The sequence below is a fragment of the Peromyscus californicus genome, unplaced genomic scaffold (assembly GCF_007827085.1).
Source record: "Peromyscus californicus insignis strain IS unplaced genomic scaffold, ASM782708v3 Scaffold_9__1_contigs__length_137607984, whole genome shotgun sequence".
Classification (NCBI taxonomy): domain Eukaryota; kingdom Metazoa; phylum Chordata; class Mammalia; order Rodentia; family Cricetidae; genus Peromyscus; species Peromyscus californicus.
Genome location: NW_026294617.1, coordinates 91,252,754 through 91,265,969, shown reverse-complemented (window position 1 = coordinate 91,265,969; position 13,216 = coordinate 91,252,754). Strand labels below are relative to the sequence as shown.

The 13,216-nt window shown below is 35.7% G+C and overlaps 1 pseudogene; it reads left to right on the top strand.

Annotated features, from left to right (window-relative positions):
• The first annotated feature begins 9,075 nt into the window (after positions 1-9,075).
• LOC128105497 (RNA-binding protein 25-like) lies at positions 9,076-10,173 on the top strand (annotated as a pseudogene).
• Positions 10,174-13,216: the final 3,043 nt, after the last annotated feature.

The window sequence follows — 13,216 nt, the reverse complement described above, 5'->3', positions numbered from 1 at the left end:
CTCAAAGAGAATAACACTCAATACCACAACTAGAATAAAACTGCAAAGAGGTCAGAGTGTTGAGGTTTCTGTAGGAAGATGATATAGTGCATTTTCAACACATTAAAAGCTCCTGGCCTTGCCATCTGTTGCTCTGCCATCACACATCTTATACATGGGTCCAGGTGTATATTTGACTTCGGTGACCCCTAGATCCTTCATTCTATCTTTCATTCTAAATAAACAAACAAAACCTAGCTTCTCTCCAGTTACACCTGTGAATCTCCAGAATGAAAGTATGAACTTCCCTGGATTCAGTGATTAATTAAGGGAAATAAATAAATCACAGAGAAGCTATATTAAAAATGAGATTTTTTTTTCAGCTGGGCATGGTGATATATACCTTTACTCCCATCACCTTGGTAGCAGAGGTAGGTGGATTTCTGTAATTTCAAGACCAACCTGATCTATATAGAAAGTTTGAGGCCAGCCAGTGCTAAATAGAGAGATCTTGTCTCAAACAAAGAAATAAACAAACAAAAAAGACTAAAAGTGAGATTTTCCTCAAAGAGTTAGAAAATAGAACATTTTATTGACTTCCAGGCAGTTCATATTATGTGACTATTGAGGATCAGGATGATCAAAACCATATAAATACAGACAGACAGACAGACAGACAGATAGACATATAGATAGAATAAATGATGTTTTTTCCTAAGAATAAAGTGATCCTAGTTTCTCAAGATACTCTTCGAATCCCTCTCCTATCATTGACTTTTTCAGCAGAGGAGAAAGCACATATACCTTAAAATTCAACAAGCTATAAAGAGACTTTTCTCACAGCTAGCAAAACACAATACTTGGTTCATAAAAACAATACCCATAACTCCCTTATATGTGTAAGGAATATAGTCAAGAATCAAAGTATGTGTCTGAAGCTCTGAATTCTATTAACCTGTCCATGATTTTCTACATATGCAAACTTATGAGAAATCAAACTTACAATTCAGGCACAGTAAGAGTGAAAATCTGGCACAACAGTAAATAGTAGTAACAGGAAAATGATAACAGTGTGTTGTAATAGAGGACATTTGAAAACATTATTTATGGAATTATTCACTTCATATTTTTATTCATGTACACTCTGAACAACAGAAATTAAGACAAAAATATAAAAGGATAGGAAATAAGAGCTTTCTGAAATGTTAAATTTTATCATCTGTGGGAAAAATAAATATTTTTTCCCATTTTTAGGACAGTGAACATCTGTTAGGATGTGTCTTTCAGTTTGTTCTCCTAAGTACATGTCATTACCTGTGGGTGTGTGTATGTGTAGACTATATCATTACATATATTTCATAGTGTAGCTTCCTCTGAATCCTTAAGAAGGCTCTTCTTTCACATGTGTTCTCTTTGAAACCCACAAATTACTACTGCAAGAGTAATAGTATATTCCCTCTGGAGTTTTGGTATTCCCAGAGAGTGCAATGTCTTCATTTGTGCCCTGCAGTTTTCTATTAGAAGTCTAGGAAGTGAAACCGCAAAATCAAGGGCAAAAATTAGCATATTTGAGCAACTGACATCAGAGTATGTATGGTGTGCTTTGTTCAATACTTTAACAAGCAAAATCCAAGCTACATTTTAGAGAAAGTGGCTGTTTCTTGTCCTTCCCACAAGCTGATCTATTCTTTCATTTAACAACTTAGTTTTTAATTCATTCTTTTCTCTTTTTGCCTAAGTTAATTACTATCTGCAATCAGATATGTATGAAAATGTCATATATATATATATATATATATATATATATATATATATATATATAATAGATTCAAGGAGAAAATATGTATAAAGAGAATTTGCTGCTGAAATATGTACTAAAATTTTATATACATACCAGAATCATATATGTGTTAATGTATTTCCTACTAAATCTGACTCATTTGTTTCTAGAACTGTATTTTGAAAACAAAAGTAATGACAGGAACATAGCTGGATTATTTCTTAATACAATTGTTTTCCTTTTCTTCTTTTTAATGTAAAATAATACTTTGTTTAGTGAGATAAGTATGTGGGAGAAATGAGGGTATGAGTACTTGATATGGCTCAGATATATTTTCAGGGTTATAAGAAGTTCAGAATAAATATACCATAATGCCTCCTTATCCCAAATTCAAAGTCTAGTAATCAGAAAATACATGGGCAAATTGAACAGAAAGTTTAATGGAGAGAGAGTATTCCTACTTGGACAAATATGTAGTCTTGAAACAGCAAGATAAAAACCAATTACTTTATTTTGATCTTCTACTAATGCCCATCCTCAACAGTGTCTTTACTTAGAGCCCCACTTACCTTTGGACTACTCACCCATCTGCTTACCCATAACAAAATTTTCAGTGCTATCTCCATGTCTGTTCTCTCTTCTACACTGACCATATAATCTGACTCCTTTTAGACCTACCTCCAATAAGCTCCATCATGTGGTCATTTCTCTGAAATGGGTAATTGCTCAGCCAATGACCTTGGCCAGATAGAGGCAGTGCTTCTTGCCTGCATATACGACCTCTTGGCTGGGTACATGACCTCTTAAAAGGAAAGAGGGAGGAATCATGCTTTCTTCTTGGTGTGATCAGACACCTGACTGATGGCCAGGTACATTCGCTCCATGACAGAACAGAGGATGTCTTCAGCTGTTTACTCAGTTCTATGCCTGTGAGTGTACTTCCCTATTTAAAATCTTAATAAATACCTGATACCCCTTAAGCAGACTTTTGTGGATTTCTTACATTATTTCTCTCTTTTGTCAACCTTTTTGTTCATATCCTTATCTAAGCCACCAAGTGTCTCGTGTGGGTTGCTGAGGTCCTCTTGGTCATTACACTTCTGATCTTCTCCCTTTACAGTTCCCCCTTATCTCAGAAGCCAAAGGCTTTCTTTAAAAATATATAAACTGATTTCACTTCTCTGCTCAGAATAAATTGAGTGATTCATTAGGGTCTGTGGTATCGCATGGAACTTGTCCCCTTTTTTATTTCTCCTGATTTATACTAACCCCCACGTTAGCATAGTTTTTGTATTTGTTTCATTTCTCAACACTGTAAAAAATACCTGATTTGAATAATTGAATACACGAAAAATTTACTTTGGCTCATGGTTTCAAAGGGGTCAGTCCATTGTTTTTTGCCCCAATTCTTGAGAAGAATATAATGATGGGAAAACCTGTGATGGAGAGGTTCTCCACTTCCTGGTGGACAGGAAGTAGGATGGAGCAGTAACAGAAGGGGCCTAGCACAAGAAAGAGTCCTAAAGAATATGTCATTAATGATGACTTCCTCCAGTCAGGCCTTACCTTCACCAGTTTGACTGCCTCCTCTAGTCACTGGGCTCATCAGTGAATTAAATCATTAATTTGGTCAGATAACCCCTAATCTAATTCTCCCTGGAAACATTGTCAAAGATACACCAGAGAAGTATTTTAATGATCTTCTATATTTATCACAACTAAATCAAAAGCAATGAGAGTTTAGCTGAAGCGGCAACTCTGGAGCAAACTGGAGTAGAAATCATGTGAGCAAAGCTCAAATATATTTTGTCCAAACCCTGAGACTTTATGGTAATCTGAGTTTTAAAGTGACTACATAATCTTACAGAGGACATTTCAAGGCTGTCTAGCACACAGGGTGTTGACATGGTTAGTATATAAAACTTCCAGTATTATCCAAAAATCAAAGCAAAATTGAGGATCAAATAGATTAGATATGGTTTCTAAAGAGATGAACACAAAAAGAAAGAATCCAAATATTTTCCGTTGTGATATTAATAAAGAGATCTTTGAGAAGATCTCTGGAATAGGTCTGATTCTATCTATCAAACCTTGAACATTAGGAAAATATAAACTTATTTCATATTTTTTTAAGAATGGTATACTACTGGGGGACCTTCTCACATAGAACCACCCAATAAGTTTATTCTTATCTGATCATGGTCTGGGTATCTGGTTACTTCTTAAGCTGGGGGAAGACCTTTACATGTTCCATGTAATGCTAGTTTTACAGGCATGTATAATGAGGTCTACAGGGTTATGAAAAGATTCTTCTCAGACTTCAAAGTAAGGACTGGCAGGTGAGGCAATTTGTGTCAAGGTTAAGATTCTTGTAAGTTGCTCTGAGAGGATGATGAATTCAACTAAGAGCAAAACACTAAAACTATCTAAAGAGACCAGGATGTGGGAGATAGCAAAATGTGAAATATGGGCTAAAGAAAGCCACAGGAAACAAATAGAGCTAGCTCAAGTGGCCGTTTGTATTATAATTCACAAGATGTGTGTACTGTGTATGGCTCACTCTGTATCATCACATGAAGCTATGAAGGATTTACTGTTGGCCCTACTATTTTTTGGTCTTGCATTGATTCAATCTTTCATTGCTATTTTTTCTTCTTCCATTTCACATTGAGTATGTTATCCAGGCCCATTCCATCTTAAAATTGTACGATTTTCTTTTTGCATTTACAGGTGTTCATACCTAATTTTTTTTCCTTTAGTCTGAAAGAACACTTTGAACGTGGACCTTTTAGACTCTTCTAAACAATATTAGAACTTATAAGACCATGAAGACTTGGAAATAGAATGAATAAATCTTTCACAATGAAACTGACATAATATATTTGGGGCCCAAGGGTGAAATTTTGTGACTTATGGAAGATGTATTTGTATGTTGAGTTTACAAGTGACAGACCTGTAATAGTTTATTTTGATTGACAAATTGATTGAAGTCAAAAGTGCTTGTGCAATGATAAAAAGATAAATGTAGGTATGTCAGGACACTTCCTGAAAAAACTAACTAATAGGAAGAATGGGTCTCAACTTAAATATGGATGGCATAATCCCAAGGACTGGGGCCTTAAATTGAATAAAAACAACAAAGAGCCTGCGAGCTTAGGCCTTCTGTCTTGATTCCTGAATATGTGTGAGCCTTTCTACCTCACCATGCTTTCTTTGCCATGATGCAGTAAGATCTTTAAAACTGTGTTTTCTTTCTTAAACAATCTTAAACACTTTGGAGAGCCAGAAGTCTCAAGTCTCCATTTTACTCTATAAATTGTTGTCCTCTCTGTGCCTTACAGGATTCAAATGACACCAGACAGTGATCTTTAAAACTGTGAGCAAAATTCTTCCTTCATGAAAAAAAATATTTTTTCTTTCTTAAACAATCTTAAACACTTTGGAGAGCCAGAAGTCTCAAGTCTCCATTTTACTCTTATAAATTGTTGTCCTCTCTGTGTCTTACAGGATTCAAATGACACCAGACAGTGATCTTTAAAACTGTGAGCAAAATTCTTCCTTCATGAAAAAAAATATTTTTTCTTTCTGTTGTGATGTCCTAATTTAATATGTGATGGACAATCTTCATAGGATATAAATCTGCCTCAAAAGAAATGTAACAGCCACCAGCTGTCCATGTGAAAAGACAGGAAACATGCTCACTTAACATTAACTTAGAACTGAGGCTAGAAAGTCAAACTTACGTCTCCATGATCAAACTTAAGTAGTAGCTAATAATAATGAAAGGTTATGTAGTTCAGCAGATAAAGTTCTTGCTGCACAAGCATGAAATGATGACCAACATTCAGATCCCAGAACCTACTTAAAGCCAACTACAGAGGTAATCCCAGCGCACCTGTAATGAGATGGGAGACAAATATAAGAGAATCTCTGAGAATGTGTAGGTCACTGGGGAATGCAATGGTGAGCAAGAGACATGCATGTTGTTGTGTGCACATGCCCACATTCACACACATACACACACACACACACACACACACACACACACACACACACACACACACACACATAAATACACACCAGAGAGAGAGAGAGAGAGAGAAAGAGAGAGAGAGACTATGAAAAAATCCAAATAGTCTTTTTAGTCCTTTTTTCTAGTGTTTTTTTGTTTATTTGTTTGTTTTATGCTTATTTTGTTAGTGGAACTAGCCAGGGCCACAGATTTGGTGCAGATTCCATGATTCAGAAAACCCAATCTTAAACACTTTGGAGAGCCAGAAGTCTCAAGTCTCCATTTTACTCTATAAATTGTTGTCCTCTCTGTGTCTTACAGGATTCAAATGACACCAGACAGTGAGAGCTATTCAAGTCATGACTCTATCCCAATCTTTTTCTTATATATTAGCTCCTTCCAGGGTCTAAACAACTGTCAGACTAGAGGAGGGAAACGCACCATTGAGACTAGAGATCACTGGAAATGACAAGGAAGAGCTATGCCTTAAGAAGACTCCTGAAGGCTCAGATATTTGGATGAGCAGAAAGGAAAGATGAAAGCATTCTTAGAGCAGTGTCAGTGTGACTCCACAAGTTAATAAACATGCAGTGAGTACAGGGTGCCAGGCACCTGCCATGAGCACTTCAAAATCTGCAAATAAGGTAAGATTCTTGACGCAAAGGGATTTAACAAAATACAGACATGAAACAAATTATAATCACAAGACAAACAAAATGAAATAAGCTTTGCAAAGTGCTTGGCAATAAAATTTCGGGGGAGACACGAAAAGATAAATGGTAGAAGCAAGATTATACCGAGTAGAGAATGTTGAAGGACATTCTAATCAGGGAAACTATTTGAATGTAGTATCATTCTCTGAGATGATGATTGGCTCAAAATCAGAAATGAACGTAGAGTGTAGGAGACAAGAGTGAGAGCTGTGTATGAAAACACAGCATCTTAGTAGAGTTAGGATCAAACACCAGTTAATTTACTCTGAAATGGTAAAAAAAAAAAAAAAGTGACATCCATGTCACCAATTCTGCTTTCTAAACACTCTGATCTTTTTATTGCTGTCATTTTAGTATTTACAGTAACTACACACACGTGGCATCTCTGAGGGACCCCAAGAGCTTACTGATGCTAGTTGACATTTCTTTCTTTTCTCTCTCCCCTTGACCCCAGAGTAAGACAAATGTATTCTTAAATGTCTAAAGTAAGCATCGCAGTTTTAAGAGGTTCTAGGAAAACTTATCCAACACAATCCCCTACTGACTCCCGACCAAGTGCATCTGAGGCAGTGCAAATTCTAAGTCTGACAAGAGGGATTTCAGTGCGAGTAATTACAAGCTGCAACATAATTTCCTTAAAACTACACACATACTGGACAAATACTTATTTGTGGTTATAGAATGGGTAAAGTTGCTATAAAAATAGTACACCTTATAATAGTGCCATATGCCATAATTTACCTTTGCTATATCTGACATGTCATATCATGTTCCAGACTTAATATTTAGTAACTAACAATTTAATGCACAAATCTGCAACCTGAGCAACAGAATAATTTTAAAAGACAAACATGGAAAAAATATAATGGACCATGCAAAACGCCAAAGTATTGTACAGAAGGTAGAAGAGACTTATATTCATAAAAGTATTCAGCAACTTTCAAATACCTTATAAAGCAAGGAATTAAATCAATGCAGATGCTCAGAAGAGAAATAATGATTCATAAATGGTAACAGATTGCTTTTATACAAGTGAATGCAGGGGATATGCGTGTGATCAGAGAGTGTTATGTATACATGTGAACTGTCAAAGAACACATTTTATAAAATAAATAACATAAACATACTCCAAACTTAATGTAAACATAGCCTTTAAAAATAATCAAAACCTGTTAACAAAAAATGCAGTAAAAACCCATCTTTCTTTATTTATTTTTTTAAATTTATTTTGCAATACAATTCAGTTCTAAAAACCCATCTTAATACAGCCATGACTGAGTAAACTCAGTCACGTCTGTCCTATTTCTTGGGGGAGGGGGCGATTAGCATTGGGTCTTTTTCACCATCCAAAGTAAATCTGTCAGATAAAAATAACAATTAAAATAGAAATGTCAACAAAAATATTTTCATGAATTTTAAAAATTCATCAGTTGAGGATGATGAACCTTATATTAAAGTATCTTACACTGCTATCACAAAATACCTGAGGGTATATAATATATGAAGAGGTAATTATTTTACTTAAAGACCTGGAGGTTCACTGGCTGTGTGTTATCACTTGCTTAGTTCTAGTGAGGGCCCATAATAGATACCTTCATGACCAGAGTGCCTATGAGAATGACCATATTACTAGGCCAGAAGCTAAAACTAACTCATTGCATGAGACTTGTATCAATCTCTTCTGACAGAGAAGCATCCAGGGACCTAATTACCATACACTAAGCTAATCCTTATAAAAGCCCCATTAGCTTTTTTTTTTTAACACAATTCCATTTATTTATAAGACTCAAACAAAGCATCTCCAAGATCAAATATATATATTTTTAATAACTGAAATATTTACATAATGAAGCCATGTCAAGGTTCAACATTAACAATGTTTTGGATGTCCTCAAGATGTTAAAAAAAAAAAAAGAAAAAGAAAAGAAAACTTAGTAACTCAAGTTCACAGTTACATTATCCTAACAAGTCAGTATTTACCTTTTAATAAACAAACATGGCAACAGCTGCACCTTATTTGTTATAAGAACTGTTTAGAACTTGGTAGTTTTCAAATAAATTTTGTCCCCTGGCGATCTTCTGAATTACTAATAAAGTCCAAGGATTTCTCTAAACATGTCATCAATATATTTAAAGTATGATGACCAGTAATAAAAATTTATGGGCAAGAAACTGCCATGAATGATGTATCTTTGGAAGAAAGATGTAAACAGTTAACTACCATGGTGAATTATTATTTTGTTTTGTCAAAATCTCTTTTGTAAACTTACCTTATTTACTTACTTATTGGTGCTAGGGACAGAACCCAGGCCCTCTTTCATACTAAGCATAGTAAGCTCTTCCACTGAGGTACCCCCTGGTCATTTGTTTTAAAGAAGGTGGGCTCCTCCCCTCCCTTATACTTTTGGAATTAATTTTGTTTTATTAAAAGGAATACACTCAAATTAAACAAAGACAAGTAAGTTGAAAATGTATTGAGTAAAATGCTCCAGAACTTAAGAATCTGCTTCAATTCTGAGCCATCAAGTTGGAGGAAGAGATAAGACTATGATGTATCATCCTATTCACAGAGATCATAAGAGATCGAAAGAGAAGAAGAAAGAAGAAGAGAAATGGCTAAAGAGGCCAAATGACTAAAAGAGTTCCTAGAAGATTATGATGATGATAGAGATGATCCCAAGTACTATAGGGGGAGTGCTCTTCAGAAACGGTTGCGTGATAGGGAAAAAGAAATGGAAGCTGATGAACGAGATAGGAAGAGAGAGAAGGAAGAACTTGAGGAAATCAGGCAATGCTTACTGGGGGAGGGGCATCCAGATCCAGATGCAGAGCTCCAGAGGATGGAGCAAGAGGCTGAGAGGCTCAGACAGCCTCAGATAAAGCAAGAGCCAGAATCAGAGGAGGAGGAAGAAGAAAAGCAAGAAAAAGAAGAAAAACGAGAAGAGCCTATGGAAGAGGAAGAAGAACCAGAGCAAAAGCCTTGTCTCAAACCCACTCTGAGACCCATCAGCTTGGCCCCATCTGTGTCCTCTGCCAGGGGCAATGCAATGCCCAACACTCCTGGGGATGAGTCTCCTTGTGGTATCATTATTCCTCATGAAAACTCACCAGATCAACAGCAGCCTGAGGAGCATAGGCCAAAAATAGGACTAAGCCTTAAACTGGGTGCTTCCAATAGTCCTGGCCAACCTAATTCTGTGAAGAGAAACTACCTGTAGATAGTGTCTTTAACAAATTTGAGGATGAAGACAGTGATGATATGCCCCCCAAAAGGAAACTTGTTCCCTTGGATTATGGTGAAGACGATAAAAATGCCACCAAAGGCACTGTAAACACTGAAGAAAAGCGCAAGCACATTAAAAGTCTTATGGAGAAAATCCCCAAGGCAAACCTGAGCTCTTTGCTTATCCTCTGGATTGGTCTATTGTGGATTCCATACTGATGGAACGAAGAGTCCGGCCATGGATCAATAAGAAAATTTTAGAATACACAGGTGAAGAAGCTACATTAGTTGATTTTGTTTGTTCTAAGATTATGGCACATAGTTCACCTCAGAGCATTTTAGATGATGTTGCCATGGTACTAGATGAAGAAGCAGAAGTTTTTATAGTCAAAATGTGGAGATTATTGATCTATGAAACAGAAGCCAAGAAAATTGGTCTTGTGAAGTAAAACTCTTTTTACATTCAGAGTTACATTTCAGATGTCTTCTTTCACACCCTTCAAAGACCTTTGAATTTTCTGTGTCTTCAAAGACATTTGTGAGATCTGTAATTTTTTTTAATGTAGAAAACGTGAATTCTTTTGTCCTCTAATTTGTTGGTGCCCTGTGTATGCACTTGGCTGTAAAGTCCTCTAAATCCCTGGTTCTCTTTATACTCACCAGGTACAAATTGCTGATGTTTTATAAGCTGCAGCTGCTGTACACAGCCTATCTCATGTAATCTTGTTCTGCTGATTTGTTCCTTGTAAATATTGAAATGACTCCCCAATTCTTTTGCAGGATTCCACCTAAGATTAAAACTGTACTGTATAGGCACCAACATGAATAATTTTAATACTAGTCATACCCATTCCCATCTCATCTCACTCCCCTGATCAGAAATGGCAAGCCCGTGTAAAGGCATGGAGTTTAAAATTAGAGTGCAAACACTAGCAGACGGTCATTCCTAGTGTATCTCTGTATTGATGTGTTCATGTGAATGTATGTATAAAAGTCTTTTTTAAATTTCCTTTGGTGGGCTCCCTTAAACAGTTCGTAATTCACCAATAGACTCATAAAGGAAAAGTGATAATTGTGCCAACCCAAGTAACTAGTAAAATTATCGTGTGAGTTTCCCAGAGCGTGGTATTCTGCAGTGAGCAACAGTCTGATAAACCAGTTTTGTGTTTCTCTGTGAAATAGCTTTTAACATAGTCACACTGAGAACCAGGCTTCCAATGCACGAGTGTGCTTGGGGAACCGAGTCCTCTAAGAGTTCATCTACCTTATTGCACTTTCTTGTTCATATTTCAATATGTTTTGGTAGCTTATCTTAATGCTCTAGACATAAACTAGCTCAGAACATCAAGTATGGGTCCAACATGTAATCACATTAATGTCAGAGTTATTAAGACTCTCTTAGTGCAAAGCTATTTCTGGTTTATATGAAACTTAAAAATTAATACATCTGTTATTTTTGAGATTTTCCAAGCTATAATACAATTTAATATATTAAAGACATACAGATGATATTACTAACCTAGAAATTATGTATCTGTACATATACCTGATCTATTTCCGATGTTTTCCAATCTTCAGTTGTGTCACCTTTTGTCATACTAAGACACTATCTCACATACAAAGACTACTACAAATGGGGGTCTCACAAATGGAGACCACTACAGAAATCCACAGCTGGTTAAAATGTGAGAACAACTGACTGCAGGGTGCCCAACCCCAGCTGATAGATTTATAGCACAACCCTTACCCATAAAGCTCAGGGAACCTCATGGAAAAGAGGGCAGAAAAGTAATAATGTTCTTTAATGAAGCAATAAGAAAACTAACAGAAATCATTTCAGAAAGGTGGGAAAGAGGACACCTTCATTGTCCGGAATTGAATGAGACTTCAGGATCTAGACTAAAAAATGCAACCAAAAATTTAACAAACATATCTATGAAGAAAAGATAATAGTATAATAGTCAGATTGGTTATATCAGAAAATGGATATAATGATTAATTAGTCTCCAAATATGGAAGCAAAAGAGAAGATAATGTATCAATATACATGAACCTTTTATTCGATGAAATGGAAGCCTAACAATCTTGTTTCCTTGAGAAGCAGAAGAACATATATTAGAAATATAAGAGATTTCAACTGACGTGGTTGAAACAAGTGGTTGAAGCAAACCTTACTATATTAACATTGAAATTTAATCTTTCTTACCTGCCCAAAGCTACTGATAGTATGTAGTCATATAAATGAAAGACTAAACAGTGATAAACAGATAATATCCAAAGTCATGAAGGAAATAGGTCTTATCATAGGAAAGAAGAGGTAGTCTCAGAGTGATGATGGATGATTAGAAATTCAAGAACAATAGTTGTGCAGAGGTGGTACCTATTATAGAATGGGGTGATGGGTGCAAGCTGAAATCTCCAAGAGTAATGACATGTAGACAGGAGAAAAAAGATACTGTTTGATAGACAGCAAGATAGATGGAAAATAGATCAAGAGAACACTGATGTAATTCACCATTTGGTCATAAACTTAATGCCTCTTTCAGAGTAGAAGGAAATTATCCATTAACACCATAAGGCAACTGCAATATTGGAGCAATTGCTAATTACACGGGGAAAAAAGCCATTCAAGGAAAGCCTCATAGTTAACTTTGTGGTTCACACTACATAATATTTACATATTGACAATAATGAAAATAAAAAATAATTATAATATTTCATCAAAAAGTTTGATACATTGTTAAGAGTACAGTGAAGGCATGTGTATGTGGGCCAGAGAGAAAGATATACAGAGAAAGGTGTTTTGGAAATATTGTTATAATATATTAGGGAGTGCTGTGGGATGTTCTGTATGGCAAATGTGTTGCTCTGATTTGTTAGTAAATAAAACACTGATTGGCCAGTAGTCAGGCAGGAGGAAGTATAGGCAGGACAAGGAGGAGAAGAATTCTGGGAAGTGGAAGACTGAGTCAGAGACACTGCCAGCCGCCACCATGACAAACAGCATGTGAAGATGCTGATAAGAAACGAGCCTCGTAGCAAGCTATAGATTTATAGAAATGGATTAATTTAAGATATAAGAACAGTTAGCAAGAAGCCTGGTACGGCCATACAGTTTGTAAGCAATATAAGTCTCTGTGTTTATTTGGTTGGGTAGTATTTGGAGTTGGTGAATGGATAGAAGAATGTACTGTTTTCATTTTAAACCATTTACTGCAATTTGACTCATTAAAGTAAACTACTTCAGTTAATACAAAAATATAATCTGAAACAGAATGAATACACAATTTTAAAGCCATTGAGTTGAATAGTGCTTTAAGGAATTTTTAAATATATTTTACTCATTCGTTGAGAATTCATAATGGTATATACATACTTTAATCATATCCACATTCTGCTTCTATCCTCCAACTACCAAAAGATCTCCTAACATATGTTGCCCTCTTAACTTCAAACTTCAAGCCCTCTTTTCTTTTTATAACCCACTAAATCCAATTAGTAATGCCCAT